The sequence below is a fragment of the Marmota flaviventris genome, chromosome 4 (assembly GCF_047511675.1).
Source record: "Marmota flaviventris isolate mMarFla1 chromosome 4, mMarFla1.hap1, whole genome shotgun sequence".
In the NCBI taxonomy this organism is placed as follows: domain Eukaryota; kingdom Metazoa; phylum Chordata; class Mammalia; order Rodentia; family Sciuridae; genus Marmota; species Marmota flaviventris.
In genome coordinates, this window is record NC_092501.1 from 93,912,194 (window position 1) to 93,926,485 (window position 14,292).

The window sequence follows — 14,292 nt, forward strand, 5'->3', positions numbered from 1 at the left end:
GTAGTTGTAGCCCAAAAGTGTCAAACTGAGTCTGCTGAGAGAGCTCTGTGAAATTAGACTGGTACCATAAATCAAGGCGTGCTACAAATTCTCTAAGATTCAGTGATATGTTGGGGAAAATGCTGTTCTTGGTCATTTCTTTCTTATAATATACCAACAATATAAAATAAAGTATTATGTATAACCGAATTTGACATCACATCTGCAAATGTATTTTCTGCTTTCAATTATTTATAGTTGTATTACCTAAAGCAAATGGGTAAATTTATTTTCGTTCTTAATTGAGGACCCAGGGATTTTGCTTCATACCAGTAAAACTGAATCAAAATAATGCAAATAATTGCTGTCAAATAAAATAAATTAAATACTTTATGAATGAGTCTACGCTAAGTTATGTAAAAATAAAAAGTCACAGACAATTTCAGCAGGTTTATATTGACAAAAATTTAATTTCTGTTACATGTACTTTTGTTGTTTGGCAGAAGCTCCATGTAATCTATACTATAGGCCCTGATATCGATGTTGGGGTATTTTTACACTATATAATGGCTCCTAATGACTATGTCCCATTGAACAAGGCAGATTAGATAGACAAACCTGAAGTTAACATAAGGAAAGATAGTTTCTCTTGTGCCAGAGTTGCATAAAAATAAGTTTTGAAGAGAGTGTCAATAAATATTTTGAACAAATAATGAAAGTCATCACAAATTATAGGGAGATGAAAATTTATTGGGAAAAGCATAAAGTTTTATTTCATAAAGAAATAGAAATCATTGGGATATTAAGCTCATAGAGTTGTCAAATTGTGGGAAGTTTCTGGATTGGCTTTTTAATTTGTGTTGTTGATTTGGATTGATTGAAGATGAGATTCTGAGTGAGTTTAACATTCAATAAATACCTCAAGATTGCTTTAGTTCTCTTTATAATTATTGAAAAATTCTTCAGACTCATGAATTAATCTGGTCTGAAGGAAACAAATTTACAACAATTGCTATAAAAGACATTTCAATAGCAAAAAAAGAATTAGAAAACTCTTTGGTTTCAATCTGGATCTGTGTTGTAATTCTTGTCTTAAATTCTTAAAAATGGAGATAAAATATATCTACTTAGATTAAGCACATATTAATAATAAGTATAGCAAAGACAATTAGTAATTTATTAAGTCATTTCTATATCATAAAAATGATTCTCAATAATAATTATAATTTCAAATTACATTTGTAGGTATTTTGATTTTTGTAGAGGCTTTATATCTGTGTAAAGATAAAAACAGTATTCTCTGTAGAAATATGAGGGATTTGGGATTTAACAGAACTGTATTTAAACTATTTTTTTATGTCTAAGATGTTTAGGATATGTTTTAACTTCGTCAATTGTGATATTTGCAAAATGGGAATACTGAGACATTTTCAAGATGATTTTCTTAAATACAAAAGATAAATTTTGGTTGCAGTTCAATTAAAACAAACAAACAAACAAAACCTCCCCTTCCTCCTCCTCTTCTTATTTCTTAATGAGCGTCTGAATCAGTAAAAGGTATTTTTTTTAAGACCGTGATCTTATGTGTGTGGGGGGAGTATTCCTAAGGAAATTCATGTGGAACTTATAGAAATGCTTATCTCGGTATTACCTGAGTTCACTAATTAATTCATGACATCTTTTGGAGTTTATAACTCCCAAAAGACTATAAAAGTAAGAGATGTATTCTGTACTTCCTCCTGTGAGGTAAGACCATTCAACATGAGTATGAAATGAAGAGCAAATATTATCTGAAAAGTTGAGACAAATGAAACAATGGGCAGCTATAATTTTCCTCAAGTTAAATCAATTAAATAATTAAATTTATTATTTCCATTTACTATATATTCTTCAAAATCATAGAAAAAAATATTCAAAATTACAATTCAGAATCAGGCAGCCCTGCATTAGCCATAGCTCCATTTCTTTACATTAGCAGTACACTAAGATCTCTATTCTAAGGCTTAAACTTACTTTGTGATACAGATATACAAAGATGATATATTTTAGCTCTCCTTTAGTACTAGCATTATTCTTTTAATCAAGACTTAATCCCTTAAGGATATTTTTAGTTGGAACTTCTAATAAATCATGAGTTCTTTCACAATAGTATGACATTTCTGGAAGGAAGCACAATGAGAGAATATACAAATGACAGAATGTCATGGATGATCAACAGTAGTGAGTCATTATTTGATGTAAGACACATAAAATTACAGCATTTTTTTATCTCTTCATTTAGCTTTCACAAGTGTAATTATCCAGATATTTAGTTTTCACTCTATCAGATTGAATGTATTGTCTAAGTTCTTCAAAACCTTTCACCTGCATGAAGCCTTGAAAAAAAATTAACTGAAGCAATAGAAATCCATTAATGTTTCTTTCTGAGAGCTAATTTAAAGAGGATACTTATCATACTGTTAGTTCCTGACAGTAACTAATTTAATATTCTTAATCATTTGCAGTAAAAGAAGTGAGTGTACAGAACTATGGTTGAACAATTGGGAAAAGAATTCAAATCTCTAAATTCTATGCAATTCTCCTTAATATTTAATAGATTATTCAATTTTTATGTTATTTGAAGTGCAAGCAGATATCTAAAGTGTACTTCAACCAACCTTTCATTCTTGCCATGTTTTTACTGAAAACCAGGTTGTCAAGGACAAAGTCTTATAACTTAGTAATTTCTCTAAATTCTGATAATTGAATAATAAACATTTTCAAATAGAAAAGCTTATTATAGATAAAAAAAACCAGCAAAGTTTTTGCCCTTTCAAATAAGCTTCACTAACTTGCATTACATTGTACTTGTGCTGTAAAATTTTCTGTGGTAATTATTATGTTTAGTAAAGAGTATCCTATTAATTCTTGTGTAAAGAAACAGAAGGATATAAAATCTTTTCACCTTCCTTGTTGGTTCAATCTAGGAAAAACACCTTTAGTAAATGAATGTAGTTCATACTATATATGCAAGCAGTATTTGTTCTCTTTGATTTTGTTCAAATTGCATTATAAAATTTGTCAATCAATTCTGCAATACAGAGTCAAGCAAGAATTTGAGAAAGTAATTTTTTAAGGAAAACATACAATTGCATTTTGCCCTTAATTATCTAATCCCATATACATTTTGAAGCCTAATGTGGAAATTTCATAAAATATTCATGAAAGCAAAGGACAAACATATTAGTTAGAAAGGCTATAAAGGAAGATAAAACATTAAGTGTAATAAGCTAAACAGAAAAAGGAAATACTGTATGACCTCAGTTATCTATGGAATCCCAGAGAGTTAAACTTATAACAGCAGAGCTTAAAAGTTGCCAGAGACTAAGGTGTGGAAGAAATGGTGAGACACTGGTCAAAGTGGGGAAAGAAAGGGCAACATTGACAAAATACATGAAAAATATTTTTAATGTGCTTTGACAATTCATTTTTATGATAACAATGTGCCTGCACACTTTTGATTTAACATTGGAATTCAAATTTATACTAATATCCTCCCATCTGCTGCTTGTAAAGGACAAAGTCATCTGTCATTGGACTTCTCAGGATATCATTTCATTAGGGTTTTGTAATTAATACCAGGCAGGAAAAATATTCTTGACATTTTCAAGACAACATCTACATCTACAAACCAGATAGTGGCCTTCACCTGACATTGAACCTGATGTTGCATGTCCAGCATCCTGAACTGTTAGAAAAAAGTCTTTGTTGTTTATAAGTTTAGAATACTAGTATATGGTATTTTGTTAAATAAGTCTTCCCCCGCCCCAGGGCTGAACAGCATAGAGTTGACCCTTAAAGTCACAGAGCAGTCCCACCCTTGACCTGAGAAACTCATGTTCTCATGTGTGGTTTCTTTGCCACTTTCTCAGTTTATTGCTGTAACCAGCTCCTATGAACCCAGCTCATCTCGCCAGCCTGACCAGCTGGTGGGAATAATTTAAAATAGATAAGAAATGCAATGGGCTTCTCATCAGAAACCAGGCATGCATGGAAAAGGGAAATACAGTCATGATTAATGACAGAAATCTGCTCTGAGAAATGAAAAACTAGCTTATTTTGTTATTGTGAATACCACAGAATGTATGTACACAAATCCAGATGTTATAAACTCCCGCAAGATGGTATAGTCTATTCCTCCTAGGCTACAGAACTTACAGCATGTACTGAAGAGTGTAGATAATTGCAACACAATGACATTTGAGTATCTAAATATATCTAAGTATACAAAAGGTACAGTAAGAATATCATTTTAAAATCACAAAGTATACCTGTATTGAGCATGTATCATAAGTGGGGCTTGCATGACTAGAAACCCCTCTGGATGATACAGCAGGTGAGAGGTAAGTGAACATAAAGGTCTGAACTGCACATTATTATAAACTTTTTAAACACTGTATACTTAAGCTACAATAAATTAATTTAATTTAATTTATTTATTTATTAGTAAAACATTATCTTACTGTAACTTTTTTTTATTACTTAGATTTCTGCCACTGTGACAAAGTCCTGGGATGCTTAAATTACAAGCAGGAAAGGTTTATTTTGGCCCATAGTTTTAGAGGTTTCAGTCCATGGTTGTTTGGCCCTTTGCCTTTGGGCCTCTTGTGAGGCAGTAGATCATGGGAGTATCTCATGGTAGAGGGGGCTATCTCATTATGCACATGGACAAAGAGAGAGAAAAAAGAAAGGGCAGGGTCTGACATCTCCTTGAAGTGCCCTTGCTTCCACTAAGTTCTACCTTCTAAAATTCCTACCACCATAGCACCATGGAGGAGAAACCAAGCTTTCAATATGTGCACCACTAGGGGACTTTCAAGTTTAAACTGTTGTAGGGACAAATGAGGCAAGGCACCGAAGACAGCAGGAAACAGTTTTATTTGGCTGCAGCCAGGTTCAGAGGGCACAGCTTTTGCTGTAATCAATCAATCCCCTGAACCCCAAGTTCAGGGAGTTTCAGAGTTTTATACCCAGCATGTAAGGGGAGGGGCTCAGAAGTTCACAGTCTGCAGAAATTCACATAAAAGCAGCTTTTTCTCTCACTGTTCTGGGCATATTAACTCTTCTAGGACAACACCTGAGAAAGGGAGAGCTTCTTCTCCCCTTTCTTTCCTCTCCCTGCCAGCTGTTACCACGGGCCCATTTGTAACTTATCTTAAAAATGTAGACATCTCTGTGAAGTCCAGCTCAAGGCCAGAGGCCTTGTTTGCACAATTCTTCAAAGTACTATACTGGATACGTTTGTGAAAAACTAGTAAGGGGGTGTCCAGCACCTGGAGTGCTGGTATCTTCTCGGCCAGTGGCCAAGTAAACAGGGCAACATGAAAATAGGAAGTTTATCTACAATGGACTCTTTTGCTGACAGCCCTAAAATCAGCCATGATGAAGCAGGCTTTTCTGTGGAGAAAGGGGATGCCACTTCAAAACCAGAGCATAGTCTATATATGTTTATGGCTCTATTTAGTCCACTGATTCTAACATAACAAAGCACTTCATGCTGTGTCCTGAGACACAAATATAAGTCCCTTCCGCCTCCCTAACACCATGTAAAATACATTTGTCCATACAACATCTTCTGGAACTGGGTAGATATTTCTTTGGTTAATATATCCAGGACTGTGGAAAAATGAAAATAATATTTCCCAACAATAAGAAAAAGAAACAGGAAAAGTCTTAGAGTTGGCATTTCCGGTAGATAGTATCAGATCTGTATCTAAAAGATTAAGAGATTTCAACTGATAAATAATTGTGTAAAATGTTATGAAAAAAAGAGAGAGAGAACTCCTTGATTTTTATTTTAAAAATTTATGGTGAAATATCTTAACTTTATAAAACATACAACTTTTTTTTTAATGCAGCAATGGTAAGTAGGCAAGCTGTATATGTTAAATATTTCAAGAAAACTATGCCACGTATTAGGCTTTCTCAATGTTTGATTCTAATTCTATGAATCATAATGACAAAAATATTAACACAAAACATTCAAAGGAATCATTCAATTCAGTGTGAAAATTTCTTTTAAAATTTAAATTATCATGAAATAATGGATTCAACAATATCGATTGACTACTATGCATCAAGCAATCTGCTAATTGCTTTACATGTACTTTCTCCATTGATTGTGTTTTAAAATGCAGTACTTATAGAGACAGTCTATGGTTATTTTACAAACTCATAACTTAGCAAATGTTTGGGCTTCTTTTTCTACGTAGCAGAGGGTATCATGGATACAGACTTGAAGGAAACAAAGTTCATAGTCTCAAAGACATTGTATGGTATTAGGGAGTAGAAGTGAGGTTAGTAAATAATTAATCTGATTTCAAATAGTGTTTAGTGCTGTGAAATAATTAAAATGTAGGGTAATCAGAGGAATGTTTAAGACAGGGATAATTTATTTTGTGTAATCACAAAAACTGAAAGTGGGAGGCAAGTATACTAGTACATGTATGAAGGGGAGGAATTCGTTGTACAACAATTAGGAAAAGAGTAATCTAGGCAGAGGTAGCATAAAATACAAATATTTTGAAACAGAAAAAAGCTTGATATTTTTAGTGTACAAAAATCAACAGTGTGGCACAATCCTTAATAATACACAGAAAAGTATGGTTCATGAAGTCAAAGAGATAGTTAGATATAAAGGAAAAACTTGAAGGGCATATCAGCTGTCTGAGTTTTATTTAATGACTAAAAGAATCCATTGGAGAGTTATAAATAGGAAAGATATGTCATTTTATTTAAGTAGCATGTAAGATGATGTGAGAAATTAGAAACAAGAAAGGAAAGAGACCACATTGATGTAATTCGGTTTGAGTATTAAATTTGCTCAAGGTCAAACTACTAGTAAGTAATGGAGTCACTCCACACCTAATGGTGATGATCTTTTAACCAAGATTCTCAAGTTGCCTATTATTATGGAAATGTTAAAATCATTCTTCTAGAATAAACATTTGCTTCTTTTTAAATGTATATTAAGATTAAATATTCAAGCTATCAGGCATGATAATATTTCTAAGAGGGGAAAATAAATGAATATGAAACTTTAAAGTACCATTTAATATAGCAAAGGCGTTAAACAAATTTTCTTATTCTGAAATGTTTTCAAAAGCATTTTTTACAAATAATTCCATGTAGAAATTTTACTCTTTCACTATAGTTAAATAATTTGAGAAACCCATTTCTCATGAGTTAGTATGGTAGAGTGATTAATAACAAAGGCTGAGAAAAATACTACCTCATATTTGGGGTTTAGCACTATCTTTATAAATTTGTGAGTCATACGCATTGAAATATCTCAAAATGAGACCACTTATATTTCTTATCAAATGGGAGTAATTATAAAATTTAGAAGACTCCATGCATGTAAAGTATATCAAAACATTGTCTGTCACACAATAAATGGGTCAACAGATATCAGCTACTATTTTTAATTTTAATTTTAATTTTTAAAGCATATTTTTGTGTATTTCCTCTAGATATTAAAAATAGAGTTATTTAGAGTTTAATAATTATCACTCAGAAAATAATATATATTTCTTCACTTTGGGAACAAAATTGATTAAAAAATAAAAATGGAATCTTTGAGAAATTACTATGTAGATATCCTAGAGAGAGTGAATATTTTACTGCAAATAAACAAAATAAATAACCCTAGGGCCCACCAATAACTTATATAAAATGGGAAGTTCCATACTTACTTTCTTGGACTTTGTTGTTTCTTTGCTGTTATTGCTATAAACTTAAAAATATGAAGGGTAGTGCTCATTTTCTGTCTTCTACTTGATTTAGCAGAAGATTACTCTTCTTTCCTACTTTATTAAGCCGGACAGTTACACAATTAATTTGAGGTTCTTTTTTAATAGATTTGTGTGTGTACATGTGTGTTTGTATATATGTGTTTGTGTGTATGTGTGTTTGCAGATATAAATTTCATTTGAACATATTTTTAGTTATATCCCATGTTTGCACATGTACTTTCTCTACTTTACATCAAAATATTAGCTGATTTCTCTTGTGATTTCTTACTTGATCAATAGGTTCTGTAGATGTGTTTTGTTTCATTTCCTGTTTTTATAGATTTTCAATATTGCTTTGTGTTGTTAATTTCTATCCTTTGATTTTTAAAACATTTTAGTGATTTCAATTCTTTTAAAAATATTATGTCTTGCTTGAGCATAAGTCCTACCCTGTATGTATTCTGAAAATAATAGATATTATGCTATTATTGCCTGAAGAATTGCTGGTATTTCAATTGGATCAAATTGTTGAAGTTCTTCTTCTGTAAAATTGCTGGTTTTCTAACTAGTTTTTCCATAAACTACTGTGACAGATATATTTGTATTGAGTTATTTATTGTATACTTAAATTCTGACAATTTTAGCTTCATGAACTTTGGAGATCTGGTGGTAGATGTGAATGTTATTAAAACATGTTTTAACTTCTTGATTAATTGGCATGTGCAGGGTGACTATAAAATGCTCCCATTATTCTTATTTTTAATCCATTTACCTTTTTCAGATTAATCAGTTTTTATTGATCTACATCTATGTCACCACTTCTTTAAATGTGTTTATTTTCAGATATTTAAATATATTTTCAATAGCTTCATTGAAGTATTTTTCTCCTAAACAAGCATTATGATGATCGTTCAGAAGCAATTTCTTTTTTCTTTTTTCTCCAGTGTGCAAGTCACATTTTCTTGATTCTTTGAACATTTTGTAATTACTAGTTGAAAACTAAACTTTTTGATATTACATTCTACCAACTCTGGACTCAGAACCACCACCTCAGAGAACATTTCTAGTTGCTTATTTGTTTATTTAATTGATTTCTCTAGCCCAATTTTGTGGCATATCTCCACATTAAAGTTTGCAGTCACAGGCGTTTCTTCTTTCATTTCTTTTTCTTTGTTTTATTTTTAAGACTAGAATCCCAAGAGATGTACCTGGTTTGTCAGAGGTTGTTTTTAAATAATTGCGTGTAGTAACACTTCTATCTTTAGCTGATAGAGGTGTGTATGGGTTGAGGAGTGGAAAGAAACCATCTCAACATTACTTTCTGGCAGGATTTCACAAATTGCCTCAGTTTATGTGTAAGGCTTCACAAACAGCAAGAAAAGCACAGAAAACTATGACCCTTACAGCCTCTCCTAAGCACTTGCCATACATGTTCATTCAACTTTCCAGATGACTAAGGACATGTGAGAGCTTATCAAAGTCTCATTCCCCAATCACTGTTGAAGTTTAGTGCTAGTCGACTCATCTTTCATTTCTCTAACAAGTGTCACAATATCATAGTAGCCATGATGTTAATTCTGACAATCATTTGCTATCTATATATACATTATTTTTAATTAAGAACCTGAGCTTTTTTTTTTCCCCCAAGCACTTAGCTGCAAATATAATCATTCTTTTCTTTTCTGGCAGTGAAGCTGTTAGTTTCCAAAGCTTACTCCACCCTGGAAGAACTACTGAGATCATGGGGCTGTAGAAGTAGGATAAGGGTGGAAGGTAGATTTAAGCTATCCTAACTAAAATTCTAGAGAACCCCATGGCTATTCCCTAATTTGTGACTTAATGCTTATTTTTAAAGTGAGATTCTAGTTATTCTATGCCTTTGGATGATTTCTAGACTTCACATAAATTAACCTTTATCATGTTAGGCAATGCTGAATGTCTGCTCTCTGGTAGGTTTCTTCTGCTCCCCATTCATAACAAGTAGGTATCCCTAAGATTGAAGGCTCTCACCTTGCTCTTCAGGGACACTGCTAGATGGTGCTCTTTCACCATCTTGGGGACAGTCCCAAATTCCTATTCAGATTTCTCTGATACAACCCCAGGAGTGGAGGCTTGAGATATCTTATTACAGTCTGATAAAACTGGAAATATAGGTTCCCTACTAAGCCTTTGCTGACATGGTTGAAATGAAGATCTGATTTATATCCATGTTGTTTTGCTGAAGTAGAGTATTCACTGTCTAAAATATTTCTTGTCTTGACAAACTTGTCCTTTCCTAGTTTTTTGAGGAGAGAGAGTGGACTTTTGTTGTTATGTGATTGGTTTTATATACAGTTTTGTTTTTGTTTTTCTGTGTGCCCTTGGGCTTTGTGGGTTACTGACTTTTCTAGCACCAAATCTGGGATAACTCATACAAAAAGGAAACTCAGAGAACTCATTACCTTGTCACTACTTGAGTTCTATGTTTCTTTGATGTCCTGCCTTCTCTTTTTCAGGGCCTGCTTATTTTTGTTTTATATATAATATTCAGGGGTTTTAGGAGAGGATTAGAAAAGTAGATCTTTCCAGAAGCAAATGCCTTCCATCCGGTTACTTTTTAATATACATTAGTCATGACAGAGAACTACTTGAAAAGATTGTTCAAGGCTCTTGGCAATGTCATCTTCATTTTGAAAACATTTACATTCACTACTGGCATGAAGCTAAGGCTAGAATATCATAAAGTTCAGGTTACCTTCATCCAATCTGTTTCTTAGATAACTCAAAGCCTCATTGAACGCTAGTTTACTCCTGAGTAGACTTAATGTTACAACTGGCCTCTCTGAGTATCACCCAAAGATTCTAATGTTCAGATCCTATCTTCTTCAACATTGAGCATGTGCTATTGTCTAAAGTATGTGAATTTTGGCTCAAATTTCATTTTATTTTACTGTCTATAATTTAACTAATTAAATATACTATTATATTGGGCAGCTTTTGTTACTGTGATAAAATACCTCACGAGGATAATTTAGAGGAAGAATAGTTTATCTTGGTTCATAGTTTCAAAATTTCAGTCCATAGTTGACCAACCCCTCTGCTCTGGGCCCAAGATGGGTGGAACATCATGGCACAAGGGCAAGGCAGAAGAAGCTTCTCATTTCATGGTATCTGGGAAGCAGAGAGAGGGAGACGAGAGTACCATAGAGAAGATGAACCCCTCCAGGGCAGCTACCAGAAACCCACTTGCCTACAGTTGAGACCACTCTAACTAGAATGCACTGATTAGGCTGCAGCTCTCACAATGCAGTCATTTCACTTCCAAACATTTCGTGAATTAACCCAGGAGCTCTTGAAGGACACCTTATATCCAAATCATAATAACATTAGAAAGTAAATATACCCCTTTTGAATCTTACTTATTAGTTAAAAATCAGTTAAAGATGTATCCCATAGAAAATTTACGAATATTACATAACAAAATGCATAAAGCGAATTAGCAGAAAGTCTAGCAAATGATTGGTGTATATTAACTAAATTATTATTGGCTTCTGTAAGCCTATTTTCATTGGGTATATGTTTGCTCACCAGGGTTTGAATTCTATTCTCAATAAAAGTTTTTATGATTTATAAGTTTTTTGTACATTCAAATTACTTAATTCTCAGCTCACTTTTATGATAAACCTTAAAAATTAAATCATTTCTATAATTGCCTATGCCATCCAAATTACAGTTGGTTTTCTGTTAAAAAGAAAATGGCTATTTAGATTCATCTTTCAGTAGCTTCAACTGGGCAGAAGTTCTCCATTTTAGCCTTAAAGGTTTTCAATAGTAAGGGAGATTTTCTTCATAAATCATATAGCCTATTTCTGTTTGCACTGAAATACTCATGTGAACATGTCCTTATAGTTCTGTTTGCTTTCATACATCTGTCACAATAATTAGCTTTCTATTCTTGTGTCTTATATATTCTTCCAAGTTTGTTTCATATACTGTCCTCATTATAGTCTTCTTTGATCTCCAAAAGCCACACATAAATATGTGTGTGGAGTTTGATTTAGACTCAACCTAGAGCACTTTTATTAGTTGACCTTTGTATTATATCAAGAGTGTATTTATCTTAGCCCCACTCCAGGGTGAATATTGAGGATAGTAAAACATTCAATGGACTATATTATTATCCTCCAAATTCATAATAGCACTGAACCCAGAAGCAAGACGTTTTTTTGTTCAAGACTCATGAACTTAAACTATTCATTACCTACGTTATATAATCAGTAACTGAGAAGATATTATCAACCCTGTGTTCTTGATCAACGATCCCGAAATATTTTCAACTTAATTTTGTTTCTTTAAAACAAAATTTAAAAAAATATATAAATACTAATTGGATCTCCACATATAAAATATATATTTAATTTCTCACCTATTTAATTGTTTCATAATATGGCAGCCCTCAATTTAGTGAATCCACACACATTTTTTAGCTACTAGAAGAAACATTGAGAATTAAACTTTGATCTCTTTATACTATTAAGTCTCCCAAAATATATCTAGATTTGAGATACTTCAAACAATATTACTTTTCAGATACACACACACACACACACACACACACACACATACTTGTATGCTGGGGATTGAACCCAGGGCCTTGTGCATGCAAAGCAAGCACTCTAAAGTAAGCTATATCCCCATCCATACACATTTATTTTTAGTTGATATTTTAAGTCAATTTAAATGGCAATTTTCTTATTGTGAATATACATTTATTTCCTATTTTTATAATACTTACTGGGTAATTGAGAGAACAGGTAACTGTGGTGCATAAGAGTATTAATAATGGTGAAATTATTACTGAGCCAAATTTTTTTTTTCATGGTGCTGGGGATTGAACCCAGGGTCTAGTGCTTGCAAGGCAAGCACTCTACCAACTGAGCTATATCCCCAGCCCAAAAAAATAAATTTTTAAATCTTCATTTTCTATACCTTTTGCAGATAAAGCAAATATTTATAGTTAGATCAACAAATTTAAGTTCAAGAAGAGCTACAATAAGCATTAAAAAATAAGTATAAATGGCAAGGTGGAAAATACTTGTTGTTATGGCAACATGAAAATGCACTTAAAGCAAGATTATAGAAAAGGTAATATACTTTTATTGTTCTGAAGTGAAAATCACAACTCAATAAAGAATGATGTCTGTATCAAAGCAAATTACAAAATTCAGTTATAGAGCTTACATTCAGAAGTTGAGATATTTGGTTGATAAATTTTTTATTTTTTCTGGAGAACCACATCTCCTCAAATTCTGATAGCACTCAGTTTAAACATCATACTATTGGCATCATATAATTTCTTAAAAGACAGGATGTAATGGATTGTTTAAACTGTGACAGAAAATTTAGATGGCCCATTTATGTGAGTACACACACACACACACACACACAAACACAGTTAAAGGAATATAACCTTGAATCGACTTCTTAATGAAATCTAAACGGAAGAGTAAAAACAACATAATTTTCTTGCCCTGAGCTCAAGAAACAGTAGGGAAAATACTATATTCCTCTCTATATGAGCAAATTTGTGATGCTTTGATTTGTGATCAGAGAAATGCTTGCATCAAACCTGGAAGAGTTAAAGGATATTTTAAGAGTACATTTGTTATTCAAAAAATAAAGCTAAATAAAAGTGATTTATCTGCATTAATGAATAAATAAGATCAGATTTACCATGGGCACAGTAGACATAGTTTTTCATATATCATGTAAAATCAGATGCTACTGAAATCTTAGCACTCTATATTTGAATACTTATACATTCACTCAAACTATGTAGTATTATTCACATAAAATTTTGCTAAATAAGTCATTGCTCATAGTTAAAATAAATACATTCCTCAATGCATTTAATCTACATGAGGTGATGATAGCTCAGTCATATTGACCCAACACTGTAAATCCATTGTGAATGAAATTCAAATCTGACTATGTTACCAAGTATTTTTGACTCACGTAACTCAATCAATTAATGAGTTTTATTTGAATTAGAAATAACTGTTTCCGTGTTTCATTAAGGTTCTAGGGTAAAATTAAAATATTTGATAATCTAATATATAACAATCTGTGCAAAGAAAACATCATGTAAATATCAGGTGTGACAATCATATTTCAATGTATAAGATAGATGTGGTCTTCCAAAAATTGCATAGATTTAACAATCCACACATGTAATCAAGTAATTAATGAAGTTTGAACTAATATTCATTTATATGAAAAATTCCAAATTTTATAAAATTCACCCTATAGAAAAAATTTACATGTAAGCAAACTGTGCTCCCAATAGTTACCACAGTGGGTTTCTAAATGCCTGAAAAAGATGCAGACTCACTCTTATTCTCTATATTCTCAACTGAATAAGAGATCAGAACTTTTCCACGACAACTTTTCCTTCTAGAGATACTTTTGGTTTGCAGATTGTCCTCTAACTTCATTCCAGTATCATGGCCATTAACATGGAACCATTGTCTTAATTTGATTAGAATGAGGAAAACTGGAACAA